At 46.8% G+C, this 18,551-nt stretch overlaps 1 protein-coding gene across 1 annotated transcript in view; it reads right to left on the bottom strand.

Annotated features, from left to right (window-relative positions):
• LRRC56 (leucine rich repeat containing 56) overlaps positions 1 to 18,297 on the bottom strand; it is a 167,607-nt gene extending 149,310 nt beyond the window's left edge. The window contains exon 1 of the mRNA XM_073604907.1: positions 18,161 to 18,297. The gene's annotated coding sequence lies outside the window, so the exon portion shown is untranslated. The remainder of the gene's footprint in view (positions 1 to 18,160) is intronic.
• Between the last annotated feature and the right edge of the window lie 254 nt (positions 18,298 to 18,551).

Below are 18,551 nucleotides of genomic sequence, written 5' to 3'. Positions count from 1 at the left end.
GTTATAAAACCAGCCAGGTGTGAGTGGCTGGCCTCTTAGTTTGAACACATGAGCAGAAGGTAAGCTGACAGAGAAAGATTACTGCATAACCATGACAGTACCCCCCCCTCTTATGAGACCTCCCCCTCCCCCGCCTGGGCCCTGGCTTAAAGGGAAACTCCAGACGAAACCTCCTCAACACATGAGGCGCAAAGATCTCAGATGCAGTGATCCAAGACCTCTCCTCAGGACCAAACCCTTCCCAATGTACGAGGTACTGAAGAATGCCTCTACGGCGCCAGGAATCCAGAACTTGACTAACCTCGTACTTAAGATTATCCTCAGAGACCGAAACCGAGGTAGGGAGAGGGCGAGAGGACTTATTGAGGGCTAAAGGCTTCTTAGGAATGGGTAAAGGCTTAAGAAGACCATCAGGAGTCTGAGCAGGGTCCCCCAGACCCTTAAAGATGAGCTGGACATCCAGCACAGGATCATCAGACTGGGCAGAACTCAGTGGATCCCTGAGACCAGGTTGGTTAGAAAGTGATGTGTCACAGAAGTCAAGCTGGATAGCTTCACTGGGCATAGGCTGAACTGGTGCAGAGGTCGACTAAACAGCATTGCCAGGTGTAGCGACCATCAGAATCGCATCAGAGGGTGTAGCGACTGTGGAACTGGTGGACGAGTCAGCGAGGGAGTGCGTCCAAGGGAGTCTAGGAACAGGCAAAGGTAAATGACCATGCAAACTGGAGTGAAAGATCGGCTCAATTTCACAGGGGGGCTCCTCATCCAGAGTACCACATGACCCAGAGAGTGCCTCAGCCTGACTATTGCAGAAGACATTCCAGAAATCGCTATATGCAGCGGGAAGAGCAGAAGATAATGGGATGGTGGCAACAGGAAGTTTATCTTTTGGGGTAACCTTGAGTAGGCAGGAAGAGGAACAGGAGGAACCCCAAGCCAGGATCCGTCCAGCAGCCCCGTCAATGTGTGGAGAATGGAACCGTAACCAAGGAAGACCTAATATGATAGGAGATAAAGCCTTAGGTAAGACAAGGAAGGATATCCACTCCTGGTGGAGTGTCCCTACCGACATCTTAACATGGAGGGTCTGGAAGTGGATAGGACCCCCTGGGAGAACAGTGCCATCAATCGCCAAGACCACCAATGGCGTTAAAAGGGGCAAAAGGGTAAGTCTCATGGAAGATGCAGCCTCCCAATCCATGAAATTGCCAGCGGCTCCAGAATCCAGATGTGCCAAGACTGAACGAGAGGAAGAGCCAACATGAAGGAACACAGAAAGAAGAAGACAAGAAGGTGAAGGTGATATTTCAGGGTCTAATACTCCACCTTCCAGATATATTAGCCCCGAGCGTTTTTACAGACGAAGAGAACAAGTGTCACGAATATGACCTTTGGCCCCACAATAGAGGCACAGACCCAGAGTTCTGCGCCTAGCGCATTCTTCAGGAGACAACTTGGTCCAGACCAGCTGCATAGGTTCCTCAGCGGACAGGGGGTGCTCCTCGGATCGAAGAGAAGGGACTGGGAGCTCAGGCTGCCTAAGGAATAGGGAGTGCCGGCGTCTTTTTTCCAGGGCACTCTCCTGAAAGCGAATATCGATCTGGTTACACAAGGTGATTGGCTGGCTGGCTTGCAGTGCACAGGTTAATATAGGGTTCCCTGATAGGGCCTAGGGTGGGGCCATGCTTAGAGGAGAGGTTATAAAACCAGCCAGGTGTAAGTGGCTGGCCTCTTAGTCTGAACACATGAGGAGAAGGTAAGCTGACAGAGAAAGATTACTGCATAACCATGACAGTCAGGAGGGATCCACGGGGGGGAGCCAAAGCAGTAAGGAGTAAGGATGAGCTCCGGCGTGTTCGCACAGACCACGTGCAGAGCCCGCCAGGAAGTCGGCACGGTGCTGCGCTAATCACAGGCAGTGAGACATTTCCCGATCTCACAGAGTGTGTATAAAGATGGTCTGTGAGAAACGGACAAAGGGCTGAAGTGGAAGACCTGAGCAGCATGACTGTATGTGTAAGCCAGGAGGCTGAATCTATCGTTGTTTGGTGTTGATGGTGAAAATCCCCTGCTAGGGAAACCCTTTGATTTATGTTTCTGGAAGTGTATTTAACTTTTCTTTAATAAAAGTGGGCCAACAAGCCCTGAAATGGAAATATTTGGTCTGGACTGTGTGGCTAGCAGGTGCTACACTTACCCCCAAACTTCACAGACTATATAAATGTACCTACTCTTTATCATATGAAATAATTACCTCTGCATTCAATTACTACTGGTTTTAGTCTAGGTTCACACCTATGTGGCTGCATTTGATGGGTTTTTTAGGTATGTTTTTCAGTGCATTTTGCTTTTTTAAACCAGCGGTTTTTATGTGCTTTTGCATGCATTTTTCATGCATTTTGAGTTTTCCGTTTTTTTTATTTTCTCTTTAAATGCACTGTAAAACACACTGTATAAAGCTGGTTGCTAAGGAGGGGCCGGGAAGCCGGCTGCCGTGTCCCTAACAACCGATGAGCTGTCAGCGGGGTTCCCGCCGAAAGCTGATTGGAAAAATAAAATAAAAATTGCAGCCAAAAAATTTGCAAAGAAAACGGTGTGGGGTTCCCCCTCCAGGTCCATACCAGGCCCTACACCAAAATGTAAAAGAAAACGGCGTGGGGTCCCCCCCAAAATCCATACCAGACCCTTATCTGAGCATGCTGCCCAGCAGGTCAGGAAAGGGAGGGGACAAGCGAGCGCCCCCCTCCTGAACCATACCAGGCAGCATGACCTCAGCATGGGGGGATGGGTGTTTAGGGGCAGGGGGTGCTCTGCGCCCCCCACCCCAAAGCACCTTGCCCCCCGACAACCTTTGCCCAAGGGGGCCCCCAGATCCTGGCCCCCCACCCTATGTGAATGGGTATCGGTTACATCGTACCCCTACCCATTCATGAAAAAAGCAGTGAAAAGTAAAAAAAAAAAACAAGAGCTAATTTTTGACAATTCCTTTATTAGTAAAATAGCTCTGAGCCTCCGTCTCTCCCGATGTCATCTCTCCCGGTGCCCTCGCCTTCTTCCGCCACCGTTTTTTCCCCGTGTTGTCATCCTCCGGTGTTGTTGTTGCCTTCTTCCTCCTCCTCTCGTTGTCAACGTCGCCTTCTTCTTCCTCGCCGTCACCGGTTACCCGCTAATAAAAAAAAAAAAGCTGGTCTTGTCGCAAAGCTGTGTTCCTCCGTTGTTATGTTCCCCGCTGTCTGGCGCCTCTTATATAGGCATGGGGTGTGGCCATCCAATGACGTCACTCGTAGAGCCTGCCCCTTGTGACGTCACATGTCAGAAGAGGCGAGCTCTCCAGGCATCCTCATTGGATGGCCACGCCCCATGTCTATATAAGAGGCACCAGACAGCGTGGAACATAACAACGGAGGAACACAGCTTCGCGAGAAGACCAGCTTTTTTTGTTTTTTAGCGGGTAACCAGCGAGGAAGAAGAAGACGGCGGTGATGATGCGGGAAGGAGGAAGAAGGCGACGACGACACCGGGAGATGACAGCATGGGGAGAAAGCGGCGGCATAAGAAGGCGAGGGCACCGGGAGAGACAACATCGGGAGAGACGGCGACTCAGAGCTATTTTACTAATAAAGGAACTTGTCAAAATCTGTCTCTTGTTTTTTTTTTACTTTTCACTGCTTTTTTGGTGAATGGGTAGGGGCACGATGTACCCGATACCCATTCAAATAGGGTGGGGGGCCGGGATCTGGGGGTCCCACTGTTAAAGGGGGCTTCCAGATTCCAATAAGCCCCCCGCCTGCAGACCTCGACAACCACCGGGCAAGGGTTGACGGGAAGAGGCCCTTGTCCTTGTCAACATAGGGGCAAGGTGCTTTGGGGTGGGGGGCGCAGAGCACCCCCCTGCCCCAAAACTCCCATCCCCCTCCATGTTGAGGGCATGGGGCATGGTATGGTTCGGGGGGGAACTCCCCCCCAGATCCAAAGGGCCTGGTATGGAATTGGGGGGGAACCCCACACCGTTTTTTTGCAAATTTTTTTTTTTTTTACCCTGCTGACAGCTGATGACTCATCGGTTGCTAAGGATGCGGTGGCCGGCTTCCCGGCCCCCCAGTTTAGCAAGCAGCTATATACAGTGATAAAATAAGAACCGCAAAACACATCAAAAATTGAATCACAAACGCACCTATTCGTTACCCCAACACTTCATATTCCTGATATGTGCCTACTGTACCGTGTAAATGTATGAGAAAGTCTCCTGTTCACTTTGTATTGCTTCCCTTGTGTGAAATACCTGGTGTTCCCGCTAGTCCCCTTGCTCTCCTATAAAAAAAACTGACCACACTAAGCAGGAGAGCACATTATGGTCAGCTCTCTAGCTCTTCTGGGTACTCAGCATGCTCATGTCCAATGATCAGACTTGTCCTGTCCTGACAACCTCCACCCCCCGCTCCCCGCTGCACAGCCATTCAGTGTACTGCTGCTTGCCCCCCCCCCCGGCTCTTGTGCAGCTAAGAACTGAACAGAAAGGGGGAAAAGGTATTGATAATGTTTTTTATAGCTATACAAAAATGTTTTGCCTTTCATTTCTATTTAAACTGTTTTTTTTTTACAAGATGATCATTTGCAATTACTTTAAGCTGTGAAGGGCAGGTGCAGACCAGCATGGAGACATCAGATGTCAAGAGCTCCCTACCCTCCCTTACATCACAGTGCACCCCTCTTAAAGTGGTTGTAAAGGCTGATTTTTTTTTACCTTCATGCATTCTACAGTGGGGCAAAAAAGTATTTAGTCAGCCACCAATTGTGCAAGTTCTCCCACTTAAAGCGGGATTCCGGCCTTAAAAAAAAAAAAATTAAAAGTCAGCAGCTACAAACACTGTAGCTGCTGACTTTAAATAAGTACTTACCTGTCCTGGGTGCCCGCGATATCGGCCTCCCGAGGCCGACCCGTCCCTCGGCTCTCGGGTCCCAGCACTGCCTTCCTGGGTAAGGGAAACAGGCAGTGGAGCCTTGCGCCTTCACTGCCAGTTTCCTACTGCGCACGCGCGAGCAGCGTGGCGCTCTGTGAATGGCCCAGTGGTGTTCTGGGAACACACACAGTTCCCAGAAGACAACTGGGCCGCTCACCAAGGAGAAGAACACACCGCGGAAAAGGAAGAGGCAGATTAGGAAGACTGCCTAGCAACAAGGGTTTAGGTAAGTTTAAATTTTTTTCTTTTTTTCAAATGTTTATTTTTAATTTTTTTAACCACTTAAGGACCGCCTAACGCCGATTTACGTCGGCAAGGCGGCACGGGCAGGCAAAATCACGTACATGTACGTGATTTGCCTCTCGCGGGTGGGGGGTCCGATCGGACCCCCCCCCGGTGCCCGAAGCGGTCCCGTTCTGTTCCCCGGCGATCCGAGATGAGGGGGAGGCCATCCGTTCGTGGCCCCCCCCTCGCGATCGCCGCCGGCCAATGGGAACACTCCTTTGCTGCTGTATGCTAAACAGCAGCAAAGGAAATGATGTCATCTCCCCTCGGCTCGGTATTTTCCGTTCCAGCGCCGAGGGGAGAAGACATCAATGTGAGTGCACAACACACACACACACAGTAGAACATGCCAGGCATACAAAACACCCCGATCCCCCCCCCGATCGCCCCCCGATCCCCCCCCAATCACCCCCCCCCCCTGTCACAAACTGACACCAGCAGGTTTTTTTTTTTTTTTTTTCTGATTACTGCATAGTGTCAGTTTGTGACAGTTACAGTGTTGGGACAGTTAGTATTACCCCCCTTTAGGTCTAGGGTACCCCCCTAACCCCCCCTAATAAAGTTTTAACCCCTTGATCACCCCCTGTCACCAGTGTTGCTAAGCGATCATTTTTCTGATCGCTGTATTAGTGTCGCTGGTGACGCTAGTTAGTGAGGTAAATATTTAGGTTCGCCGTCAGCGTTTTATAGTGACAGGGACCCCCATATACTACCTAATAAATGTTTTAACCCCTTGATTGCCCCCTAGTTAACCCTTTCACCACTGATCACCGTATAACCGTTACGGGTGACGCAGGTTAGTTCGTTTATTTTTTATAGTGTCAGGGCACCCGCCGTTTATTACCTAATAAAGGTTTAGCCCCCCGATCGCCCGGCGGTGATATGCGTCGCCCCAGGCAGCGTCAGATTAGCGCCAGTACCGCGAACACCCACGCACGCAGCATGCGCCTCCCTTAGTGGTATAGTATCTGATCGGATCAATATCTGATCTGATCAGATCTATACTAGCGTCCCCAGCAGTTTAGGGTTCCCAAAAACACAGTGTTAGCGGGATCAGCCCAGATACCCGCTAGCACCTGCGTTTTGCCCCTCCGCCCAGCCCACCCAAGTGCAGTATCGATCGATCACTGTCACTTACAAAACACTAAACGCATAACTGCAGCGTTCACAGAGTCAGGCCTGATCCCTGCGATCGCTAACAGTTTTTTTGGTAGCATTTTGGTGAACTGGCAAGCAAGCACCAGGCAGCGTCAGGTTAGCGCCAGTACCGCTAACACCCACGCACGCACCGTACACCTCCCTTAGTGGTATAGTATCTGATCGGATCAATATCTGATCCGATCAGATCTATACTAGCGTCCCCAGCAGTTTAGGGTTCCCAAAAACACAGTGTTAGCGGGATCAGCCCAGATACCTGCTAGCACCTGCGTTTTGCCCCTCCGCCCGGCCCAGCCCAGCCCACCCAAGTGCAGTATCGATCGATCACTGACACTTACAAGGCACTAAACGCATAACTGCAGCGTTCGCAGAGTCAGGCCTGATCCCTGCGATCGCTAACAGTTTTTTTGGTAGCATTTTGGTGAACTAGCAAGCACCGGCCCCAGGCAGCGTCAGGTTAGCGCCAGTACCACTAACACCCACGCACGCAGCATACGCCTCCTTTAGTGGTATAGTATCTGAACGGATCAATATCTGATCCGATCAGATCAGATCTATACTAGCGTCCCCAGCAGTTTAGGGTTCCCAAAAACGCAGTGTTAGTGGGATCAACCCAGATACCTGCTAGCACCTGCGTTTTGCCCCTCCGCCCGGCCCAGTCCAGCCCACCCAAGTGCAGTATCGATCGATCACTGTCACTTACAAAACACTAAACGCATAACTGCAGCGTTCGCAGAGTCAGGCCTGATCCCTGCGATCGCTAACAGTTTTTTTGGAAGCTTTTTATTGAACTGGCAAGCACCAGCGGCCTAGTACACCCCGGTCGTAGTCAAACCAGCACTGCAGTAACACTTGGTGACGTGGCGAGTCCCATAAGTGCAGTTCAAGCTGGTGAGGTGACAAGCACAAGTAGTGTCCCGCTGCCACCAAAAAGACAAACACAGGCCCGTCGTGCCCATAGTGCCCTTCCTGCTGCATTCGCCAATCCTAATTGGGAACCCACCACTTCTGCAGCGCCCGTACTTCCCCCATTCACATCCCCCAACGAAATGCAGTCGGCTGCATGAGAGGCATTTTTATGTGCTCCCGAGTACCCCTACCCAACGAACCCCCCCCAAAAAGATGTTGTGTCTGCAGCAAACGCGGATATAGGCGTGACACCCGCTATTATTGTCCCTTCTGTCCTGACAATCCTGGTCTTTGCATTGGTGAATGTTTTGAACGCTACCATACACTAGTTGAGTATTAGCGTAGGGTACAGCATTGCACAGACTAGGCACACTTTCACAGGGTCTCCCAAGATGCCATCGCATTTTGAGAGACCCGAACCTGGAACCGGTTACAGTTATAAAAGTTAGTTACAAAAAAAGTGTAAAAAAAAAAAAATATATATATAAAATAAAAAAAAATAGTTGTCGTTTTATTGTTCTCTCTCTCTATTCTCTCTCTCTATTGTTCTGCTCTTTTTTTACTGTATTCTATTCTGCAGTGTTTTATTGTTATTGTTATTGTTATTGTTATTATGTTTTATCATGTTTGTTTTTCAGGTATGTAATTATTTATACTTTATTGTTTACTGTGCTTTATTGTTAACCATTTTTTTGTCTTCAGGTACGCCATTCACAACTTTGAGTGGTTATACCAGAATGATGCCTGCAGGTTTAGGTATCATCTTGGTATCATTCTTTTCAGCCAGCGGTCGGCTTTCATGTAAAAGCAATCCTAGCGGCTAATTAGCCTCTAGACTGCCTTTACAAGCCGTGGGAGGGAATGCCCCCCCCCCCCCACCGTCTTCTGTGTTTTTCTCTGGCTCTCCTGTCTCAACAGGGAACCTGAGAATGCAGCCGGTGATTCAGCCAGCTGACCATAGAGCTGATCAGAGACAAGAGTGGCTCCAAACATCTCTATGGCCTAAGAAACCGGAAGCTACGAGCATTTTATGACTTAGATTTCGCCGGATGTAAATAGCGCCATTGGGAAATTGGGGAAGCATTTTATCACACCGATCTTGGTGTGGTCAGATGCTTTGAGGGCAGAGGAGAGATCTAGGGTCTAATAGACCCCAATTTTTTCAAAAAAGAGTACCTGTCACTACCTATTGCTATCATAGGGGATATTTACATTCCCCGAGATAACAATAAAAATGATTTAAAAAAAAAAAAAATGAAAGGAACAGTTTAAAAATAAGATAAAAAAGCAAAAAAATAATAAAGAAAAAAAAAAAAAAAAAAAAAGCACCCCTGTCGCCCCCTGCTCTTGCGCTAAGGCGAACGCAAGCGGCGGTCTGTCGTCAAACGTAAACAGCAATTGCACCATGCATGTGAGGTATCGCCGCGAAGGTCAGATCGAGGGCAGTAATTTTTGCAGTAGACCTCCTCTGTAGATCTAAAGTGGTAACCTGTAAAGGCTTTTAAAGGCTTTTAAAAATGTATTTATTTTGTTGCCACTGCACGTTTGTGCGCAATTGTAAAGCATGTCATGTTTGGTATCCATGTACTCGGTCTAAGATCATCTTTTTTATTTCATCAAACATTTGGGCAATATAGTGTGTTTTAGTGCATTAAAATTTAAAAAAGTGTGTTTTTTCCCCAAAAAATGCGTTTGAAAAATCGCTGCGCAAATACTGTGTGAAAAAAAAAAATGAAACACCCACCATTTTAATCTGTAGGGCATTTGCTTTAAAAAAATATATAATGTTTGGGGGTTCAAAGTAATTTTCTTGCAAAAAAAAAAAAACTTTTTCATGTAAAAAATAAGTGTCAGAAAGGGCTTTGTCTTCAAGTGGTTAGAAGAGTGGGTGATGTGTGACATAAGCTTCTAAATGTTGTGCATAAAATGCCAGGACAGTTCAAAACCCCCCCAAATGACCCCATTTTGGAAAGTAGACACCCCAAGCTATTTGCTGAGAGGCATGTCGAGTCCATGGAATATTTTATATTGTGACACAAGTTGCGGGAAAGAGACAAATTTTTTTTTTTTTTTTTTTTTTTTTTGCACAAAGTTGTCACTAAATGATATATTGCTCAAACATGCCATGGGAATATGTGAAATTACACCCCAAAATACATTCTGCTGCTTCTCCTGAGTACGGGGATACCATATGTGTGAGACTTTTTGGGAGCCTAGCCGTGTACGGGACCCCGAAAACCAAGCACCGCCTTCAGGCTTTCTAAGGGGCGTGAATTTTTGATTTCACTCTTCACTGCCTATCACAGTTTCGGAGGCCATGGAATGCCCAGGTGGCACAAAACCCCCCCAAATGACCCCATTTTGGAAAGTAGACACCCCAAGCTATTTGCTGAGAGGTATAGTGAGTATTTTGCAGACCTCACTTTTTGTCACAAAGTTTTGAAATTTGAAAAAAGAAAAAAAAAAAAAGTTTTTTCTTGTCTTTCTTCATTTTCAAAAACAAATGAGAGCTGCAAAATACTCACCATGCCTCTCAGCAAATAGCTTGGGGTGTCTACTTTCCAAAATGGGGTCATTTGGGGGGGGTTTGTGCCACCTGGGCATTCCATGGCCTCCGAAACGGTGTTAGGCAGTGAAGAGTAAAATCAAAAATTCACGCCCTTAAAAACGCTGAAGGCGGTGATTGGTTTTCGGGGCCCCGTACGCGGCTAGGCTCCCAAAAAGTCCCACACATGTGGTATCCCCATACTCAGGAGAAGCAGCTAAATGTATTTTGGGGTGCAATTCCACATAGGCCCATGGCCTGTGTGAGCAATATATCATTTAGTGACAACTTTGTGCAAAAAAAAAAAAAAAAAAAAAAAAAGTGTCACTTTCCCGCAACTTGTGTCAAAATATAAAATATTCCATGGACTCAATATGCCTCTCAGCAAATAGCTTGGGGTGTCTACTTTCCAAAATGGGGTCATTTGGGGGGGGGGTTGTGCCACCTGGGCATTCCATGGCCTCCGAAACTGTGATAGGCAGTGAAGAGTGAAATCAAAAAGTTACACCCTTAGAAATCCTGAAGGCGGTGATTGGTTTTCGGGGTCCCATACGCGGCTAGGCTCCCAAAAAGTCCCACACATGTGGTATCCCCGTACTCAGGAGAAGTAGCTGAATATATTTTGGGGTGCAATTCCACATAGGCCCATGGCCTGTGTGAGCAATATATCATTTAGTGACAACTTTTTGTAAATATTTTTTTTTTTTTTTTTTTTTTGTCATTATTCAATCACTTGGGACAAAAAAATAAATATTCAATGGGTTCAACATGCCTATCAGCAATTTCCTTGGGGTGTCTACTTTCCAAAATGGGGTCATTTGGGGGGGTTTTGTACTGCCCTGCCATTTTAGCACCTCAAGAAATGACATAGGCAGTCATAAACTAAAAGCTGTGTAAATTCCAGAAAATGTACCCTAGTTTGTAGACGCTATAACTTTTGCGCAAACCAATAAATATACGCTTATTGACATTTTTTTTACCAAAGACATGTGGCCGAATACATTTTGGCCTAAATGTATGACTAAAATTGAGTTTATTGGATTTTTTTTATAACAAAAAGTAGAAAATATCATTTTTTTTTCAAAATTTTCGGTCTTTTTCCGTTTATAGCGCAAAAAATAAAAACTGCAGAAGTGATCAAATACCATCAAAAGAAAGCTCTATTTGTGGGAAGAAAAGGACGCAAATTTCGTTTGGGTACAGCATTGCATAACCGCGCAATTAGCAGTTAAAGCGACGCAGTGCCAAATTGGAAAAAGACCTCTGGTCCTTAGGCAGCATAATGGTCCGGGGCTCAAGTGGTTAAGGATTTTTAGTGAATTTTTTTTCTTCAGGGTGGCCCTCCACTTTAAAAAGATGAGAGAGGCCTGTAATTGTCATCATAGGTATACCTCAACTATGAGAAACAAAATGTGGAAACAAATCCAGACAATCACATTGTCTGATTTTTGAAAGAATTTATTAGCAAACTATGGTGGAAAATAAGTATTTGGTCACCTACAAACAAGCAAGATTTCTGGCTCTCACAGACCTGTATCTTCTTCAAGAGGCTCCTCTGTCCTCCACTCATTACCTGTATTAATGGCACCTGTTTGAACTTGTTATCAGTCTAAAAGACACCTGTCCACAACCTCAAACAGTCACACTCCAAACTCCACTATGGTGAAGACCAAAGAGCTGTCGAAGGACACCAGAAACAAAATTGTAGACCTGCACCAGTCTGGGAAGACTGAATCTGCAATAGGCAAGCAGCTTGGTGTGAAGAAATCAACTGTGGGAGCAACAATTAGAAAATGGAAGACATACAAAACCACTGATAATCTCCCTCAGTCTGGGGCTCCACGCAAGATCTCACCCCGTGGGGTCAAAATGATCACAAGAACGGTGAGCAAAAATCCCAGAACCACACGGGGGGACCTAGTGAATGACCTGCAGAGAGCTGGGACAAAGGTAACAAAGGCTACCATCAGTAACACACTACGCCGCCAGGGACTCAGATCCTGCAGTGCCAGACGTGTCCTCCTGCTTAAGCCAGTACATGTCCGGGCCCATCTGAGGTTTGCTAGAGAGCATTTGGATGATCCAGAAGTGGATTGGGAGGATGTCATATGGTCAGAAGAAACCAAAGCAGAACTGTTTGGTAGAAACACAACTTGTCGTGTTTGGAGGAGAGAGAATGCTGAGTTGCAACCAAAGAACACCATACCTACTGTGAAGCATGGGGGTGGCAACATCATGCTTTGGGGCTGTGTCTCTGCAAAGGGAACAGGACGACAGTACATGAAAGAATGAATGGGGCCATGTATTGTGAGATTTTGAGTGCAAACCTCCTCCCATCAGCAAGGACATTGAAGATGATACGTGGCTGGGTCTTTCAGCATGACAATGATCCCAAACACACAGCCCGGGCAACGAAGGAGTGGCTTAGTAAGTAGCATTTCAAGGAGTCTTGTAGTTGGGGATGGTCTGGGCTTCTAGGATCGTTTCACAATCAAACAGAGACAATCGAGTAGTGTTGGCATTATGTGCAATTAACTGCAATAAAGATGTTGCCATTGCTCTTCAAGTTAAAGTCTATGTCAGGGAATCAATGCCAGTTACAATTGTCTTCTATGTGCCTAGCTCAGGCTGTAATGCTGTCTTCAGATGGGTTGTAATGCATTTCTGAAAAATTCAGATATGCTGCAACTAAAGCCAGCCTCACTGCAAGGGTGGATTTTGTCATTTTTTTTTAATTTGGGCTCTCTGGCCCAGTTCACACATGAGTAGAGCGATTTTCAGGTGGTTTTATTTGAGAATTTTTCAAGCGTATTACGAGCGTTTTAGAAGCATATTACAAGAATTTTACATGTGTATTCAAGCTTCAGGTGTTTTTATTTTAGCCAATAGAAAGCACTAGGAGGAAGAGATTAGGGATGGAGAGCTGCTGTTTTGCCAGAAAACATGCAACAAAACGCTCATGTTGAGCATTTTTCAGGTGTTCCCATTGAAGCCTATGGGGCCAATCTGCCTATGAAAAAAGGTCATGTACTTTTTTGAGTGACAGGCGTTTTGCTACAGGTGACAAAACACTCAGATGTGAACAGGGGTCACTAAAATCAATGGGATTTTGTTTGTTGAGCATATAGAGCTACAAGCTTCAAACAAAAAAAACGCTCAGGTGTGAACGGGGCCTAAGGTTGGCCATACATGGTCGAATTTCGAAACAATTTTCTTCTGAGAATCAGAAATTTTGTGCGTTTTGTGATCCGATGGTGCCATCATTGATTTTGAAATTCGTCCAACCATGCCTTCAATTTCACCTCATGTTGCTGCAGAAAAGAATTTTTGTGCTTGGGAATCTTCTTTTCTTTCTGGGAAATTTCTTTTCTTGCACATGTGCATTTCATTTTCGATTTACACTTCTCGCACGATTCTCCCAACACTGATTAGAAAATCGTTTGTTTTTCAAAATATTTCCAACATGCCCGATTACTCAAACTTGATGGCCGCACAAATTCATTAGCCCGTTCGTTCCCACGCCAGGGACACACTCTACCTCTCTGGTCAGGGTTCTTGGCTCTTGATTGGATAGATTTCTAGCAGCGCAGCCATTGGCTCCCGCTGCTGTCAATCACATCCAATGACCCAGGCGCTGGGGGGGGGCGGGGCCCGAGTCCAGCATTCTGTGTCTATGGATGCAAATGCTTGACTCGGGAGCACGCCTGTACGGTAACCCCCGGGGAGGTCGCTTCTCCTAGGGGGTTTACCGATGTGGGGAGGAGCCGCAAACGCTGTTGGGGGACCCCAGAAGACAATGATCAGTGCCACTCTGTGCAAAATGAACTGCACAGTGGAGGTAAGTATGATATGTTTTTTATTTAAAAAAAAAAAAAAAAAAAACAACCCCTTTAGAGGAGCCAGCATCTGAGAATGGTGAGCTAACTCCAGGGCACAACTGCTGCATCTCCTATGATCTTGTGAGGCATGCCTTTTGACATGACATTACCACATTCAGTGATGATAATGAAGGCACACATGTAGTCTTCTCTGAACCTAGCATTTTTTATGTTTTGCCATGATAGCATGACATCAGCAGATTTTAACAAGGAAGCCATTGAGTGTCAAAGAGCAGCAACTCACCAAACATCAACATGAAGGGTATCAGGCTGGCCATATGCCATTAGGTACAGTGCCTTGAAAAGTATTCATACCCCTTGGCATTTTCCACATTATGTCATGTTACAGCCAAAAACGTAAATGTATTTTATGTGATAGACCAACACAAAGTGGCAAATAATTGTGAAGTTGAAGGAAAATGATAAATGGTTTTCAAAATGTTTTACAAATATGTGAAAAGTGTGGTGTGCATTTGTATTCAGCCCCTTTACTCCGATACCCCTAAATAAAATCGAGTGGAATCAATTGCCTTCAGAAGTCACCTAATTAGTAAATAAGAGTCCACCTGTGTGTAATTTAATCTCGGTATAAATACAGCTGTTCTGTGAAGCCCTCAGAGGTTTGTTAGAAACCCTTAGAGAACAAACAGCATCATGAAGGCCAAGGAACACACCAGACAGGTCAGGAATAAAGTTGTGGAGCAGTTTAAAGCAGGGTTAGGATATAAAAAAAAAATATTCCAAGGTTTGAACATCTCACAGAGCACTGTTCAATCCATCATCCAAAAATGGAAAGAGTATGGCACAACTGCAAACCTACCAAGACATGGCCGTCCACCTAAACTGACAAGCCAGGCAAGGAGAGCATTAATCAGAGAAGCAGCCAAGAGGTCCATGGTAACGCTGGAGGAGCTGCAGAGATCCACAGCTCAGGTGGGAGAATCTGTCCACAGGACAACTATTAGTCGTGTACTCCACAAATCTGGCCTTTATGGAAAAGGGGCAAGAAGAAAGCCATTGTTGAAAGAAAGCCATAAGAAGTCCTGTTTGCAGTTTGCGAGAAGCCATGTGGGGGACACAGCAAACATGTAGAAGAAGGTTCTCTGGTCAGATGAGACCAAAATTACACTTTTTGGCCTAAAAGCAAAACGCTATGTGTGGTAGAAAACTAACACTACACATCTGAACACACCATACTCACCGTGAAACATGGTGGTGGCAGCATCATGTTGTGGGGATGCTTTTCTTAAGCAGGGACAGGGAAGCTGGTCAGAGTTGATGGGAAGATGGATGGAGCCAAATACAGGGCAATGTTAGAAGAATACCTGTTATGCCGTGTACACACGACTGGACATTCCTTCAGAATAGACTCCGAGGGTCTTTCCAATGGAGTTCCATTGAAATGGACTTGCCTACACATGATCACACCAAAGTCTGTTCGTTTAGAACTCAATGACATACGACGGGACTAGAAAAAGGAAGTTCAATAGCCAGTAGCCACTAGCTGCCCTTGCGTTGTTTTTGGTTCATGGGACTAGCATACAGACGAACGGTTTTCCTGATAGGGATTGAGTCCGTCGGAAAGATTTGAAACATGTTCTATTTCTAGGTCCGTCAGAATTTTCGGAAGAAAAGGTCCGATGAAGCCCACACACGATCGGAATGTCCGACGGAATTATTCCGTTGGACCTTCTCTGCCGGAAAGTCCGGTCGTGTGTACACGGCATTAGAGTCTGCAAAAGACTTGAGTCTGGGGCAGAGGTTCACCTTCCAGCAGGACAACGATCCTAAACATACAGCCAGAGCTACAATGAAATGGTTTAGATCAAAGCATATTCATGTGTTAGAATGGCCCAGTCAAAGTCCAGACCTAAATCCAATTGAGAATCTGTGGCAAGACTTGAAAATTGCTGTTCTCGGACGCTCTCCATACCATCTGACAGAGCTTGAGCTATTTTGCAAAGAAGAATGGGCAAAATGTCACTCTCTAGATGTGCAAAGCTGGTAGAGACATCCCCAAAAAGACTTACAGCTGTAATTGCAGTGAAAGGTGATTCTACAAAGTATTGACTCGGGGGGGGGGGGGACTGAATACAAATGCACGCCACACTTTTCACATATTTATTTGTAAAATAAATAGAAAACCATTTATCATTTTCCTTCCACTTCACAATTATGTGTCACTTTGTGTTAGTTTATCATATAAAATCCCAATAAAATACATTTACATTTTTGGTTGTAACATGACAAATTGTGGAAAATTTCAAGGGGTATGAATACTTTTTCAAGGCACTGTATGTCAAGTGCCTGAAGATGGCTGCCTTTTTTAGAAGTAGAAGAAGTCCAGCCTGAGCTTGTTTGGCTGGGCTTCTCCTATGGGTCACAGGAGTGCAATCCGTTTTGCACTCCTGTGACCCGTTTTCAGCAGAGATTGGTCTGAATTCCGCCCTCTGCTGACGTCACACAGATCAGTCCAGGCACCACGTCATCACGATTCTAGAAGTCTGGATCCGCCAGATGCCTGGACTGATGGTAGTTTTAGCCTCTCAGCGAGACACTGAGACGGCCGCTCCCCGCCCCTCCACAGCTCAGCACTCCAATGAGCATAGAGGAGCAGAGAAGGGGAGAGCTGCTGACTGACAGGCAACAGCTTTCTTCTCGGCAGTGTTGGATCGCTCGGTTCTCAGTACAGAATCACCGTGGGACAGATGCAGCATCCACCTAGGTAAGGATCATTTTTCATGCGAATGCAATGTGAGTTGAGCCATACAAATTGTATGGTTGACTTTGCATTGTACAGACATTGCATGTGATCTGCACAGCAATGCGGTGTGAATTACATGCGATGTCTGTGATCGCATATGTGTGAACCCAGGCTCATGCAATGGGCTGCCCTATGCATGACAAACACGCCAAAGTAGCTCCTGCACTTTTTTTGGCAGTGATCCCTGTGTGTTTTACACGTGACCCAATGCACGTCTGCATGCTGCATTTGGGGTGCCATTAACCGCATGTGCGATACGCACGCACAGAACCCTGCGTTTTCTGCGCACTATCCCGGAACGCAAAATGGAGTCTTACACATGATGTGCAAGAGCGGCAATGTGTGAATGGACCCCCTAAGACCCAAGTGACAGCTCCGGGTCTGTCTACACAACCATGGTCCAGGTAGGTGACAGCTCCGGGTCTGTCTAAACAACCATGGTCCAGGTAGGTGACAGCTCCGGGTCTGTCTACACAACCATGGTCCAGGTAGGTGACAGCTCCGGGTCTGTCTACACAACCATGGTCCAGGTAGGTGACAGCTCCGGGTCTGTCTACACAACCATGGTCCAGGTAAGTGACAGCTCCGGGTCTGTCTACACAACCATGGTCCAGGTAAGTGACAGCTCCGGGTCTGTCTACACAACCATGGTCCAGGTAAGTGACAGTTCCGGGTCTGTCTACACAACCATGGTCCAGGTAAGTGACAGCTCCGGGTCTGTCTACACAACCATGGTCCAGGTAAGTGACAGCTCCGGGTCTGTCTACACAACCATGGTCCAGGTAAGTGACAGCTCCGGGTCTGTCTACACAACCATGGTCCAGGTAAGTGACAGCTCCGGGTCTGTCTAAACAACCATGGTCCAGGTAGGTGACAGCTCCGGGTCTGTCTAAACAACCATGGTCCAGGTAGGTGACAGCTCCGGGTCTGTCTACACAACCATGGTCCAGGTAGGTGACAGCTCCGGGTCTGTCTACACAACCATGGTCCAGGTAGGTGACAGCTCCGGGTCTGTCTACACAACCATGGTCCAGGTAGGTGACAGTTCTGGGTCTGTCTACACAACCATGGTCCAGGTAAGTGACAGCTCCGGGTCTGTCTACACAACCATGGTCCAGGTAAGTGACAGCTCCGGGTCTGTCTACACAACCATGGTCCAGGTAGGTGACAGCTCCGGGTCTGTCTACACAACCATGGTCCAGGTAGGTGACAGCTCCGGGTCTGTCTACACAACCATGGTCCAGGTAGGTGACAGCTCCGGGTCTGTCTACACAACCATGGTCCAGGTAGGTGACAGTTCCGGATCTGTCTACACAACCATGGTCCAGGTAGGTGAAAGCTCCGGGTCTGTCTACACAACCATGGTCCAGGTAGGTGACAGTTCCGGATCTGTCTACACAACCATGGTCCAGGTAGGTGAAAGCTCCGGGTCTGTCTACACAACCATGGTCCAGGTAGGTGAAAGCTCCGGGTCTGTCTACACAACCATGGTCCAGGTAGGTGACCAGGAAGACTTCTCACTGCTGCCTCTCAGTTACAATGGATGGATACATTAGTACTTAGCCTATAACTTCTCTGCAGAGACTTCCCCACACTCACACAGTGACCAACTATCGCCCATGAATACATCCCATACCCAGCCCGCTCCGATCCCTACCTTCCACTCCGTTATCAGATCCCGGCAATCACTGTGTACAGACACGATCACACTCGGCCAGGCTTTGCTGCATTCCCAGGCCCTGTTACCAAGGAGCCCTGTGTCATGGCAACCGAGAGAGCGAGAGAGAGCTCATTAACATAACTAAATATTCATTGTCCGCCTGATGGATACCTGCTATAGAGGACAATCCGACTACCTGTGTGGGCGGAGCTACGCATTCCTACACAGGACAGTGCTTTGCTGGAGATCTGCTTCATCTACAAGTAAGGGAGATTATCTGTATGAAATGATTATAATAAAAAACATCCAGATGTCTATATTATGTTATAAAGCTGAGAATACGCAGGTAGATCGATCCTCACATGTGCTAGTATACAGGTAAGCAGAA

Source organism: Aquarana catesbeiana, linkage group LG11 (genome assembly GCF_042186555.1).
Source record: "Aquarana catesbeiana isolate 2022-GZ linkage group LG11, ASM4218655v1, whole genome shotgun sequence".
In the NCBI taxonomy this organism is placed as follows: domain Eukaryota; kingdom Metazoa; phylum Chordata; class Amphibia; order Anura; family Ranidae; genus Aquarana; species Aquarana catesbeiana.
The sequence above is the reverse complement of the archived record's forward strand: the minus strand, read 5'-3'. Positions and strand labels throughout refer to the sequence as shown.